We start from the raw sequence: 15235 nt of genomic DNA, 5'->3' as shown, positions 1-15235 counted from the left end.
GAAAGTTATTTTATTTTTGCTACTATATAGGATAGACTGTGGATTTTTAATTTCCCACTTTTTGAAACCTGATGGAAATGAGTTGATTCTGACAATTAATTTAGTTTGAGAAAGGATGGTTTTATTATTGAGCACTCATCCATTTTAGAATACACTGTTATGATTTTCTGTTATGAAAGTATGAAAGTTATAAAAACAATTTCTATAATGTGATTTTACTTATTTCTCTCAAAAGAGAAAACTGCAGAGTTCTATAATAGCATCTATAATGGGAAATCTGTCTTTTTAAAAAAATAAAAGCCTTGCTGTCACTTGTGTTAGGCAAGTGTTCTACCCCTGAATTACAATGACAGCCTTATTTCTTATAATTGATTACACATTAGATTTATGACATGGTTTTGATGTTATTGTTTTGTTTTTAAAGCAAGATTTTATGTAGTACAGGCTCTCCTCAAACTTGTTGTGAAGTCAAAAATGACAACAAACTTCTGGTCCTCTTGCATCTACTGCCATAGTACTGTGACTATGTTTGGGTTATTCAGTGCCAAAGATCTAATCCAGGGCACTGCATATGCAAGGAAAGACCTCTTTCAACTGATCTCCATCCCTAGCTCCTGAATTTGCATCTTTAAAAAAATATTTTTGCCCAGGACTTTTTTTTCACTGATCTTGACAGTAAAGCTGTTTGTTCAGTAGAGATTTGGAGTTAGGAGTTTCTATGCCCAGTACTTGTGCAACTACACATGGCAGGAAAGGCCATGGAAAGTGAAAGAAAACTTTCTATTGCCACATTTCTAAACTGGTATAATTTCAAAATTCATTTTAATACTTACCTTTATGTGTAAAGATAAGTGTAGTTCTGATCCTTCATCAAAGAAGTTTTGTCTTTCATTAATTAAAATTTCTCATGCTATGTATTTTGATCACAATTTTTTCTTTCCCCCAACTTCTCCCAGATCCTCCTAACCTCCTTAACCCACCCAAACTTTATATTTCTCTCTCTCTCTCTCTCTCTCTCTCTCTCTCTCTCTCTCTCTCTCTCTCTCTCTCTCTCTCTGTGTGTGTGTGTGTGTGTGTCTGTGTGTCTGTGTGTCTCTTTGTGTGTGTGCCTGTTTGCCTATGTGTCTGTTTCTAAGATGCTTCTTTTTGCAGCAGAGACCATTACAGAAGCCACAGTTGGTTGACATACATAGAGCAGTTGATCATAGTATATCCAGCTCCAAGTGATATATCTAAAATACAACCCCAACAGCTAAGGTTTGAGGAACATTATGGAAGAAGGGACAGAGAAACTGAAAGAGCTAGAAGACCAGAAAGTCTGCTGTGAGCCTGTGCCTTGTAGAAATCACAGCTACACTCATGATTCCTCAGCAGTATGGCTGTGTAAATAAAACCTGAACAATGACAAAGGACGTTGGTATACTAGTTTGGATGGAGGAAATCTCACAGAGGTCCACCCTTAGATGAAGAATGACAGATAACAGATGACTGCTGAGGGAGGCAAAAATTCATTTTCTCCAGGGATGAGACTCCTAATTGATTGAATAGTACCAAGTACTCAGCCCTAAAACCGTAAAAACATGTACACTAGCAGCACTAGATGAACTCATCAGGTTGTGTTTCTATATATTTTATGTGTGTATAGTATAACACTAATAATTATGGAAATAGAAAAAGAAAGTAGGAAGGTGAAGAGGGATCTGGAAAGGAGTGAGGTACAGGGAGAATATGATCAAAATACTTGGTGTGAAATTCTCAAAGGACTAATGAAATATTGCATTAATTTGTTTAGAAAGAATTTCTATGAATGCAGAAGAAATAGGATTTGGTTTCTTTATTTTTTTTTATCAGTTTTATTTCTCTATATAGTTGTGAGACATGTATAATGCACATAATTTATTTATAGGTTTATATAAAACTACACCATCATACAACTCTGACCTTTTCTCTCTTCCAGAGAAAATTGCTTTCTCCTTTTGTAACTGATTTGCTTATTTTTATTTATCTATCTCATATCTCCAAATAGCACATTTCACTCACTAATGCTATTTCTTTAGGTTTGGTTTCAGGAATTAGAAACTGACTTCTCACTGTCGAAAATGAGCAAGCAGTTAATGTACTCTCCTTTTCTCAACACTCATATTTTACTTTCATTTAGACCAATACTGTTTATCTTATTATGGCTGTGTAACTGTTATTCATGAGTTAGCTTTGTAGTAAAATATGATTGCTTTTCCTTTTATATGCTTCTATTCTTTATTCTAGATGACTGTCTTCTCTTTTTTTGCACAGGATGCTAGCTTTCCCTGTATCCCACATTATATTAAGTACACACTTTTGTCAATTGCTTGACTTTCTTCTCTGGAGATCCAGTCATATCAGTTGCTGGTTGTAGGGTTATGTGAGGTCCCGTGTCTGCTCCTCCAAGGGGCTCGACCGCTGGGGAGGCAGGAAACTGGAGTTTTGACTGCACTTACCCCAGGCCAGTGCCAGGCAGACATGGGCTGTGGGGAAGCCACAGGATACTGCTCTGGGTGTGGGGGAGCACAGTCTGAGACACTGGGACAGCTGGAGCTGGCTCAGGGGTCCCGGGGCCTGCAGGGAGGCCAGAGCCAACTGGTTCTCAGGCTCTTGGGCACCAGGGCTCCATTGGGAGCCGCAGAAGAGCTGAGAACAAAGTGGGGGCCCACGGGCTGGATCTGGCCAGGGAGGGGCTGCAGGGGAAAAGTGGGAAGCAGTTCTGGCTGGGTCCTGGGGTAAATAAAGTCCTTGATTTGGTCGGTGGGTGGCTTGGTGTTGGGAGCCAACTTTTAGGAGAAAGCGGCTAGATTATCTTTGTAGCCATCTGGAACCATATACCCTGATAAGAGACTTGTTTTTCAACAGCCTACAACAGCTGAAGCACACTCTGATATCCCACATATTTTGTATTGCTGTTTACTGCCCCCAGCTGCAAGGTGCACGTGGTAGCCACGCCTGCAAGGCATGCGGTTCACGTGCTATCCACGTGCTATCCAGGCCATATATGCCTGTAAGCCGCATGTGGTATCCAAGCCTGCAAGGCACACAGTGCACGAGCTATCCATGCTATACACGCCTGTAAGGCTTACGTCATATCAACACCTGCAAGGCATGTGGTATCCACGTGCCTACAAGGCACGTGGCAAAATCGTATAAATACCTCAGAATTCCCTTCAATAAGAGAGAGTTGGTAAGAGACTTGATCACACCCTGTCTTGTCTCCATTCTTCGCGTCTCTTCTCCTGCCCCTACAGCCCCACTCTCTCTCTTGACCAGAGCACTTAGCCCCAAAGCGTTGAGACAGAGTAAAGGTTAGCAACATTGTGGCGCCCCACGTTGGGTGCCACAATGTTGTGGCTCTGTCAGGCCACTGGTTCTCCAGTGCAGGGTGTCTGCCACTGTATCCCGCTTACTGGAGTTCAAAAGTTGAGACTCTGTCAGTCCACTGGTTCTCCAGCGCAGGGTGTCTTCCACTGTATCCCGCTTACTGGAGCTCTAACGTTGAGGCTCTGTCAGTTGACTGGTTCTCCAGCTCAGGGTGTCTTCCACTGTATCCCACTTACTGGAGCTCCACGTTGGGCGCCACAATGTTGTGATCCTTACTCTGCCTCAACACTTTGGGGCTAAGTGTTCTGGTCAAGAGAGAGAGAGTGGGGCTGCAGGGGCAAGAGACACAAAGAATGGAGACAAGACAGGGTGTGATCAAATCTCAAGTCTCAAGTCTCTTACCAAGTCTCCTTTATTGGAGGGAATTTTGAGGTATTTATACCCTTTTGCCACGTGCCTACAAGGCACGTGGATACCACGTGGATACCAGGTGTTGATATGACGTAAGCCTTACAGACGTGTATAGTGTGGATAGCACGTGCACCATGTGCCTTGCAGGCTTGGATACCACGTGCGCCTTACAAGCATATATGGCCTGGATAACACGTGAACTGCATGCCTTGCAGGCATGGCTACCACGTGCACCTTGTAGCTGGGGGCAGTAAACAGCAACACAATTATGTGGGATATCAGAGTGTGCTTCAGCTGTTGTAGGCCATTGAAAACCAAATCTCTTATCAGGGTATATGGTTCCAGATGGCTGCAAAGATAATCTAGCCGCTTTCTGCTAAAAGTCGGCTCCCAACAGCTTGGCTTGGTGGAGGCTGGGAGCACTGAGAAAGCATCTGCAGGTGATTAGATGTGGCTCTTTAGGCGAAGGCCTGCTCCATTGCTCCCCAAGGCTGATCCTATGAAAAGAGGCAGTCCATGATTTTAAGGCTTGTATTGTCATGGTGGAAAGTGGATGAGTAAAAACCGTACCCCATTTTCTCAGGGCAGGCCTGAGGTTAAATACCTTTTGGCAGGGAGGAGTGTCTAGGTAGGAAAGCTTAATTGGCTAAGCCCTTCAGGCCTTTAGGTACTTCATTAAAATGAAGATCTGTCTTAAGGCTACCTGACCACAGGTCATGTCCTCTATCTGTGGAGGGGGTTGGGACATTGCCCTTATGTGAGGGATGGCCACAAATCTATGGAGGGCTGCAGCCTCATGTTAGGAGCCTAGTGTTCGGGAACCAGGCAAAATATCTGCTGTCCCTTTAGGGTCACTGGGGTTTCCAACCTTAGCTCAACCAGGAACCAGGCTGCCTTTCACAGTTGTACAGCTCCTCAGTGTTTACTTTCCTCTTAGAAACATCTACTATGATTTGTTTTGGTGTTTTGTTTTGTTTTGTTTTGTTCTGTGTGGCTGGAGACAGGACTTGGGACATCATTAATACTAGACAAGTCCCCTCCTACAGAGCCACTGCCCCAGTCTTCTCTCCTGGTGTCTTCAGACTGCTGCTGCTCTACTCTGGATGCCTGCTGCACTGCCACCACAGAGAAAAATAGCTCCCCTTGCTCAAGTGCTAGTGCTCCTGGGTGTTATACTGACAATTCCTTCACTAGTAAAGCATAGCCCATAGTGGCTTCCTCATAAAGTAAGTTATGTAATGCTTTCTCAATGCACAGACAATTTGGTTAGGTGTGTAATCAGGATAGAAATTATGTTAAAACATTGTTTCACTCTCTTGTAACTTCTGATACTGTTACTAAGATGCCCATACTCACTCAAATTCCTGATTAATAGTGTGTGGTCTTATGACCATCACCCCCTTGTCTGGAATGGGAAATAGTTTTCTCAATCATCCAAGGAACACGCTGATTCTCTAGACCCAGGACAGTCCCTAAGTTTTGTTTAGGGGATGCAGGGTTTTTTTTTTTTAATATGTATAATGTAGGTATCTATAATACATAGGTACTTATGGACATGAAACATCAAAGTAGAAGTGGATAATGTGGAGATAAGAGAATTTACCCTTTCTGAAAAGAGTTATTAAAATCTTTTAACACATGTGTTGGGGTTTGGTTTTTATTATGCTAAATGCTTCTTGAGGGATTAACAATCGTTCTGTTTATAGTGTCCTCTTTTATGATACTAATGACATATTTTTATGTTTTCTTTAATTTGCAGTCCCCCTCTTTCCTTTTCCCTAAGATGTTGTTATTGCACTCAATAATGTATTTCAAGATTTTCCTTGTGCCTGGTAATGCTTGATGTCTTCTCATACATTTAAGAATATAGGGTTAAATATCTATTTGGAGGATTGAACATATCATATCATATCATATCATATCATATCATATCATCACTCATTCCTCTGACTGAGTTAAGTTTTCTGTGATATCTTAACACATGATGAGTTTTCAAGAGATGAATAGACAAAGTAGGACCATAGCTCCATGGTGCATGCCTTGCATACTATCATGAGGTCCTAAGTTTCACCAAGTACTGCAGACAGACAAAATGTAGATAGGATCACTTGAAACCACTAGTCTGATCTATTACATCCTTTAATTTCTTCACAACATCAGTTTCTGTACCTTGGATTTTTACTCTTTTTAATTTTAAAATAATCTTAATAATAAGTCCATTTGTAGGACTTCCAGCTGAAAGGTATTTTTTCTGTGTGAGAGACAAGATATGACATATTTTACAAACTTCCTCTGCCTGCCTGAAAATAATAGTGATGTCTGTGCTGCCTACAAGTACAGCCCATCAACAGCTAGTCATCATTTGACTTCAGCATCCTTCGAATGGTCCATATACCCTATGAGTGCCTACGTTGCATCCAGTATCCAACAATGAGAATATGTGATGTGGAAACAGGACACAGAAATAATGTGTGCAAGTAATGGGGATGCTGAAGTCACATTTTCTCTAAAGGCCATTGCTTTCCCCTCAGATATCTCATTCAGTTTTGGGCTACTTTGATGGCAGGAAATAGTGCCAGAGATGGTCTGCAATTTCTTACTTTTCAGTAGAGCTGAGTTTTTTCTTGATGGAGCATGTATTAATGCCCCACACCCTCAGAGTTTCCCTGCACTTACTTTGTTTGTGATAACAATGAGAACAAACATAATATCCTTGTTTCCCAGATATTTTTTACATAAGCACTTTAAAATCATATTTGTTACAAAATTTCCAGTTTCTCTTTTATAAGGTGGGAAATGTCTTCTCTACTTGAGAGGTATATCTATTATCCAGCAATTTCTGGTTAGATCCCGCTGGAAAAGAATAATGATGATAAGTTAAAATACCATTATACTTTTTTTTTCTTGAGCCATAGCCAAATGTAAAATACTCTGGCTCTCTATTACCACTAAAGATGGTTTTCTCTCAAAATTAGGTTGACTTGGAAAACCAGCTTCTCATGCTGCAGAGGGGAGGGAGGTTAATGTATTTTCTATTTCCAAAAATGAAGGTTATAAGAATAATGTCTAATTTGACTTGGTAACACTTGTGCCTGTCAAAACTACATTTTCTGAAATTTGTATAATCAGGGTTTCTGATTTTTTTAAGACATTGAAAATGGTGTTTATCACATTTATTAGTCATTTCCATGACACATGAGCCTCTAGGTTTACTTACAACATCCTAGAACCAGAGTCAAAAGCTAGCATGATTCTCTGAAGTTCATACTCTAAAGTAACAGTCTTAAAAGCCTGAGAGATGTTATTTAATCTTCAACACATCGGCTATTTGTATGGTAAGATCTACTAAATAATAAATTGGATATCACCAAAAGGAGGCAGAGTTTGGTGACCTCAGAGAGAAAGACACCATATCACTTAGACATCAGCTGATAATGAAGACCCTAGAGTCCATAATTGTCTCCACCTTCTCATTATTTTTATTAAATGAAATCCATAGTCTTATCCTCCTCCTATTTTTTTCTTTTCCTTTAAAAAATGTTCTTATCTCTTTTCTCATTTTGTAGGTCTTGATACTTCTGTTTTCTTCCAAAATACAGCATCATGGCTAAGCCCTTACTATGTCTTTGAGTCTTCTTTTTCATTTTTACTTTTTCCTGAGTCTTGTCTGACTTTAAAATGTCTGTTAGCTTTTAATGCATGGTGTGTGTGTGTGTGTGTGTGTGTGTGTGTGTGTGTGTGTTCCTCTATCACCCTCTATCTTGTTTTAATTTTTGAGACTTATTTCTTTTTATTTTATGTTTATGAGTTATTGGCATGTATGTTTATATACCACATGAATGCTTCTGTGTATAGAGGTCAGAGGAAGATGCTGGATCCCCTGGAACTGGAGTTATAGATAGTTGTGAGCTGCCATGTGAGTGTTGGGAACTGGACTCAGGTCCTCTGCAAGAAGAACAAGTTCTATGAACCCTTGAGCCATCTCTCCAGCACTTCCAGCTTATTTTTTGAGACCAAATTTCTCACTGAAACTGAAGCTTATTTCAGACAGCGTGGCTACTTGATAAGCCTCTATGATACATCTTTATCCACATTTGTTCCTTTCCACTTACACTGAGATTACAGGCCTACTCTGCCATGTCCAGCATATATATATATATTAATGTGTGTGTGCTGGGAAGCCAAATTCAGATACTTACTTACACTTACACAGAAAACACTAAGCCATCTCTTTATTCCAACTTTCAGTATTTTACTTTAACTTTAATTAAGTACAGTATGCACTATAATTCCAGGACAACTTTTTAGTGTTGTTGCTACAAGGAAACATAAAAAAATGGTGGTGATTGGGTGCATCCATATAGATTCAGTAACTGACACAATTCTTAATGCAAATGTTTTCATTTTTGCTTCTCTCAAGGTTTCGGAAAATTAGCTCTATTCCCCCCCCCCAAGTATCCAGAAGGTGAAATAAGGCACTTCTTAACACCCCCACTCTCTTCTTCCTTTCACTCTTGAAAAGATTTTCAGAGTGTGATTTATAAAGCCATGTAAAATTCCTTATCTTTAAGGAATGAATTGTCCATGCAGTCTGGCTTCATACAAGAAGATTCATCTACACCAATGCCATTGCCCTCACCTTTTCTCATGGTCCAAGGGCGGAGAATTTCCAGTTGCATGATCATAAGGCTGCAACTCTAAGAATATGTTTTATGTGAAGTGACATTGTGATGGATAATGAACATAATAGTCTGGGCATCCATAGGAACCACTTCTGGATTTCTAATATATATATAACTAGATGAGATCATTCTGAGGTCCATTGCTGCTATAACAGTTTATGTTGTATACCAAGGGAACTGTACCATTTAGAAGCATTTTCTCACTTTTCATTCTTTTTATTGCTGAAGAAAAGAAGCCTTATTTGTGGTAAGACCTCTATGAAACCCTCACTTTATAGTGGTTGTTGGACACTTCTATCCTCTTCAATCCTTACATTATACCTCTCTCCTAGGGATAGTGAGGAAGTTATGTCAACTAAACCCCATAATTCGAAGCTCTCTACGCTTAATCTTCTTACATAGGGTTAGGGACTCTGAACAACGACATAGGCTCTGTCTCCTCTAGTTATTCCAAGGAGGTTTTATTTTTGACCTCTAAGAGCTGAAATGACTCAACAATAAAATACAGAAGACATTGTGGCTACTGTCTTTGTCTCTATAGCAAACAGTCCTCCTTAGCTTGTGGATTTTGTTAGAGGAATGTGCAGTGTAATGCAAGTCCCATCATCACAATCAAGCATTGGGACTTATACTCTGTGATGGCAGATGGTGAGAGAACAGCTGCATTTATACTTTAATATCAATAGCTAACCATCAGACAGACATTTATTTATTAAAATGACTTCAAAACAAGCGCTTGAATTACATTCATCTCTGAATTCACTCCAATAACCAGTTTACAGGGAGAGAGAGGGGGAAGGCTATAAATATGACTGGGTTTATTATTCCTTTTTCCTGTAAGATCTTCTCCCTTGGAACAGTGCCTTGCTTAATAGATATCTTGGAAGACTCTCATGGACAAAGTTAAAGTTTCAACTTTAAGCTTTATTTATAGGGTAACTGCCACCAAGACAAATTTAATGTGGGACAATTCTTTCTACTGGTGAGAAAAAACTTGATGGGTTCTGAGGTATGACTTACTGCCATTACACTTGCAGAATTAATGACAGAGTAGCAGAAAACAAGTACAGAGGAAGAGAGAAGAAATGTCTCTTTACCTAAAGTGGTAATTATGGTCATCTTTGGCTATCACACAGTCCCTAACTAACATGGTAATGTGGATCTCTGTACAGAAGACCTCCAGTGGGAGCTACATGCTGAATCACTGGTGGAGCTGGAGTTTGAGGGTATGAATCCTTGGGGATGAAGGACTTCAAAGGACCTCACTGCTAACCTTAGTCCCTTCCAATTTCTGCTCAGTCTCTATATTTCTTGGTTTGGAAGTTACCTGAGTAGACAGGCAGCCATCTTAGATAGTATATCAGCAGAATATTTAAATCCCTCAGGTGTCTTAGTATTACTACTGAAATCAGAACTCTTGGATAAAAAAATGCCAGTCAAAGGGTAGGGATGTGATAAAAAAAAATGCCAGTCAAAGGGTAGGGATGTGAGACTCAGAAGGGAAGATAAACAAAAATAAGTGCAATAAAAAAATGAGATATCTTGTGTGCAAGCTGGAACTCAACTTACCAGGAAACTCTGCGAATCATTCTAGAATTGTGATGGATAACTGTAATTGAAAGATGAGAAGATTTTTTTTCTTTGAAATTGTCCCTGGTCTAGTATTCTGACAAAATTCTGATCCTAATAGATTGTCTCAGGAACTGAGGACAATTCAAAACGTATTCTGCTTTATGGATATTATCTTGACAGCCCCTGGCCTTTTTTAATCATTGATGATTAGCTTTGTTTATATTTGCTTTATATTTAATATATTTTGGTACCCTTCGGAGTTTGACTTTTCTTCATATGTTCTCCGCAATTAAACAGTAGTGTTGTCACGAGTTATTGTCCTTCTCCAAAATACTTCCCTCTCAAAGAGAAGAATAACACAAGATTTTTAAGACTGGTGAGTGTGTTGATGATTTTTTTGAAGCTTTGAATCTCTTTTTTCATTGAAAAGTATTAAAATTGATCACATTTTCTTTAGAATCATATGTCATTAGCTCGGTGCTTGATGGGGTTTCATGGAAAGAGGATTGGGAATGCTTGCGCAAAAGCTTCTGCAACCAGATTCATGATTTAATTGTATCTGGTTCAAAACCAATAAAATGGAAAGAAGTATTTCCAAATTTAGAAACAATGCAATAATACACATTGGTAAAGGACATTTCTGCTTACAATGACTCTTGTCCTGTTTTGTTTCCCCCCCAAATGTCATGAAGCCTAGTGAAGTTGGAACTATTATCTCTTTTAGAAGCAGGAGATGTAACTTAGACCAACGTTTGCTAGATTAATTGTGGAGCCTCATCATTTTGTGTTGCCCTGACATCTTTTTTAATTGGATATTTTATTTATTTACATTTCAGATGTCATTCCCTTTTCCCATTTCCCCTCCCTAGAAACCCCCTATCCCATCCCCCCTCCTCCTTTTTGCTTTCATACCACTTTAATTACATGCAAGTATGAAGGTCAGTTTTAGGTTGAGGAACTAGCAATACAATAGATGCAAATAGTCAAGGAACAAGCAAGGCAATAAAAAAAAATCTGTGAACATTACCTTGATCACTGTTTCTAAGGGCTTATCAGGATGACCAAAATATCTGACCCAACTTCTCTGTCCTAGCCCAAAATCATTTTCATGTCTGAAGCCTACTTCCTTGTTCTAGCCTAAGATTTAGATTCCTACCTGAAATTACTTCTTAGTTCTAGCCTAAATTCAGATTCCTGCCCGAAGCCCACTTCCTTGTTCTTGGCCAAAGTCATGTTATAAATGAGGCTGCTATGAACATAGTGGAGCATGTGTCATTGTTATATGTTGGAATATCTGTTGGATATATGCCCAGCAGTGGTATAGCTGGGTCCTCAGGTAATACTATGTCCAATTTTCTGAGGAACCATCTGACTGATCTCCAAAGTGATTGTACCAGCTTGCAATCCCACCAGCAATGGAGGAGTGTTCCTCTTTCTCCACGTCTTTGCCAGTATCTGCTGTCACCTGAATTTTTGATCTTAGCCATTCTGACTGGTGTGAGGTAGAATCTCAGGGTTGCTTTGATTTGCATTTCCCTGATGACTAAGAATGTTCAACATTTCTTTAGGTGCTTCTCAGCCATTTAAGTTTCCTGAGCTGAGAATTCTTTGTTGAGTTCTGTACCCCATTTTTAATAGGGTTATTTGGTTGTCTGGAGTTTAATTTCTTAAGTTCTTTGTATATATTGGATATTAGCCCTCTATTATATGTGGGATTGGTAATGATCTTTTCCCAATCTGTTGGTTGCCGTTTTGTCTTATTGACAGTGTCCTTTGCCTTACAGAAGCTTTGCAATTTTATGAGGTCCCATTGGTCAACTCTTGATCTTAGAGCATAAGCCATTGGTGTCCTGTTCAGGAACTTTTCCACTGTGCCCATGCATTCAATGTTCTCCCCACTTTCTTTTCTATTAGTTTCAGTGTGTCTGGTTTTATGTGGAGGTCCTGGATCAACTGAACTTGAGTTTTGTACAAGGAGATAAGAATGGATCGATTTGCATTCTTCTATGTGTTGACCTCCAGTTCAACCAGAACCATTTGTTGAAAATGCTGTCTTTTTTTCCACTGGATGGTTTTAGCTCCTTTGTCAAAAATCAAGTGACCATGTAGGTATGTGGGTTCATTTCTGGGTCTTCAATTCTATTCCAATGATCTTCCTGCCTGTCTCTGTACCAATATCATGCAGTTTTTATCACTACTGCCCTGTAGTACAGCTTCAGGTCAGGGATGGTGATTGCCCTAGAAGTTCTTTTATTGTTAAGAATAGTTCTCGCTATCCTAGGTTTTTTGTTATTCCAAATGAATTTGAGAATTGCTAACTCTGTGGAGAATTGAGTTAAAATATTTAAGGGGATTGCATTGAATCTGTAGATTGCTCTCGGCAGGATGGCCATTTTTACTAAATTAAACCTGCCAATACAGGAGCATGGGAGATCTTTCCATCTTCTGAGATCTTCTTCAATTTCTTTCTTTAGAGACTTGAAGGTCTTGTCATACAGATCTTTCACTTGCTTGGTTAGATTCACTCCAAGATATTTTACATTGAATGTGACTATTGTGAAGAGTGTCATTTCCCTAATTTCCTTCTCAGCCTGTTTATTCTTTAAGTAGAGGAAGGCTACTGATTTGTTTGAGTTAATTTTATATCCAGCCACTTTGCTTAAGTTGTTTATCAGGTTTAGGAATTCTCTGGTGGAAGTTTTGGGGTCACTTAAGTATACTAACATATCATCTGCAAATGGGTCACCTTAAGTATACTAACTTATCATCAACAAATAGTGATATTTTGACTTCTTCCTTTCCAATTTGTATCGCTTTGACCTCCTCTTGTTGTCTAATTGCTCTGCCTAGGACTTCCAGTACTATATTGAATAGGTGGGGAGAGAGTGGGCAGCCTTGTCTAGTGCCTGATTTTAATGGGATGTTTCTCTCCAATTAGTTTGATGTTGGCTACTGGTTTACTGTATATTGCTTTTACTATGTTTAGTTATGGGCCTTGAATTCCTGTTTATTCCAAGACTTTTACCATGAAGGGGTGTTGAATTTTGTGAAATGCTTTTTCAGCATCTAATGAGATGATCATGTGGTTTTTTTTTTTTTTTGAGTTTGTTTATATAATAGATTATGTTGATGGATTTCCAAATATTAAACCATTCCTGCATTCCTGGGATAAAGCCTACTTGATCATGATGGATGATTGTTTTGATGTGTTCTTGGATTCCATTTGTGATAATTTTATTGAGTATTTTTGCATTGATATTCATAAGGGAAATTATTCTGAAGTTTTCTTTCTTTGTTGTGTTTATGTGGTTTAGGTATGAGTTTAATTGTGCCTTCATAAAATGATGTGGGTAGTGTTCCTTCTGTTTCTATTTTGTAGAATAGTTTGGAGAGAATTGGTATTAGGTCTTCTTGGAAGGTCTGATAGCATTCTGCACAAAAGTCATCTGGTCCTGAACTTTTTTTGATAGGGAGACTTTTAATGACTGCTGTTCTTTCTGTAGGGGTTATGAGACTGTTTAGATGGTTTATCTGCTCCTTATTTAACTTTGGTACCTAGTATCTGTCTAGTAAATTGTCCATGTCATCGAGATTTTCCAATTTTGTTGAGTATAGGCTTTTGTAGTAGCATCTGATGATTTTTTTTAATTTCCTCAGTTTCTGTTGTTATGTCTCCCTTTTCAGTTCTGATTTTTGTTAATTTGGATACTGTCTCTGAGCCCTTTGGTTAGTCTGGCTAAGCATTTAACTATTTTGTTGATTTACAAAAAAAAAAAAAAAAAAAAAAAAAAAACAGCTCTGGGTTTTATTGATATTTTGTATAGTTCTTTTTGTTCCTACTTGGTTGATTTCAGCCCCGAGTTTGATTATTTCCTGCCATCTACTCATCTTGGGTGCATTTGCTTCTTTTTGTTTTAGAGCTTTCAGGTCTGCTGTCAAGTTGCTAGTGTGTGCTCTCTCCAGTTTCTTTTCGTAGGCACTTAGAGCTATGAGTTTTTCTCTTAGCATTGCTTTCATGGAGTCCCACATGTTTTGGTATGATGTGTCTTAATTTTCATTTAATTCTAAAAAAAAAAAAACCTTAATTTTATTCTTTGTTTCTTCTCTGACCAAGTTATCATTGAGTAGAACATTGTTCAGTTTCCATGTGTATGTTGGCTTTCCATTGATTTTATCATTATTGAAGGCCAGCCTTAGTCCATGGTGATCTGATAGGATGCATGGGATAATTTCAATCTTCTTGTATCTGTTGAGGCCTGTTTTCTGACCAATTATATAGTCTCTTTTGGAGAAGGTACCATGAGGTGCTGAGAAAAGGTATATTCTTTTGTTTTAGGATGAAATGTTCTATAGATATCTGCTAAATCCATTTGGTTCACAACTTCTCTTAGTTTCACTGTGTCTCTGTTTAGTTTCTGTTTCCATGATCTGTCCATTCATCAGAGTGGGGTGTTGAAACCCCCCACTATTATTGTGTGAGGTGCAATGTGTGCTTTGAGCTTTAGTAAAGTTTCTTTTATGTATGTGGGTGCCCTTGCATTTGGAGTATAGATGTTCAGAATTGAGATTTTTAGCTTGGTTTATTTTTCCTTTGACAAGTATGAAGTGTCCTTCCTTATCTTTCTTGATAACTTTTGGTTGAAAGTGGATTTTATTTGATATTAGAGTGGCTACTCCAGCTTGTTTCTTGGGACAATTTGCTTGGTAAATTGTTTTCCAGCCTTTTATTCTGAGATAGTGTCTGTCTTTGTCCCTGAGGTGTGTTTTCTGTATGCACCAAAATATTGGGTTGTGTTTACATATCCAGTCTGATAGGCTCTGGTTTTTTTAATTGGGGAATTGAGTCCATTGATGTTAAAGGATCTTAAGGAAAAATGATTGTTGCTTCCTGTTATTTTTATTAGAGGTGGAATTACGTTTGTGTGGCTATCTTCTTTTTGGTTTGCTGGAAGATTACTTTCTTGGTTTTTCTGGGGAATAATTTCCTTCCTTCTGTTGGAGTTTTCCTTGTATTATCTTTTGTAGGGCTGGATTTGTGGAATGATATTGTATAAATTTGGCTTTGTCATGGAATATCTTGGTTTCTCCATCTATGGTGATTGAGAGTTTTGCTGGGCATAGTAGCCTGGGCTGGCATTTGTGTTCTCTTAGGGTCTATATGACATCTGTCCAGGATCTTCTGGCTTTTATAGTCTCTGGTGAGAAGTCTGGTGTAATTCTGA

This window comes from Arvicanthis niloticus, chromosome X, assembly GCF_011762505.2.
Source record: "Arvicanthis niloticus isolate mArvNil1 chromosome X, mArvNil1.pat.X, whole genome shotgun sequence".
Lineage (NCBI taxonomy): Eukaryota > Metazoa > Chordata > Mammalia > Rodentia > Muridae > Arvicanthis > Arvicanthis niloticus.
This window is presented reverse-complemented; position numbering follows the sequence as displayed.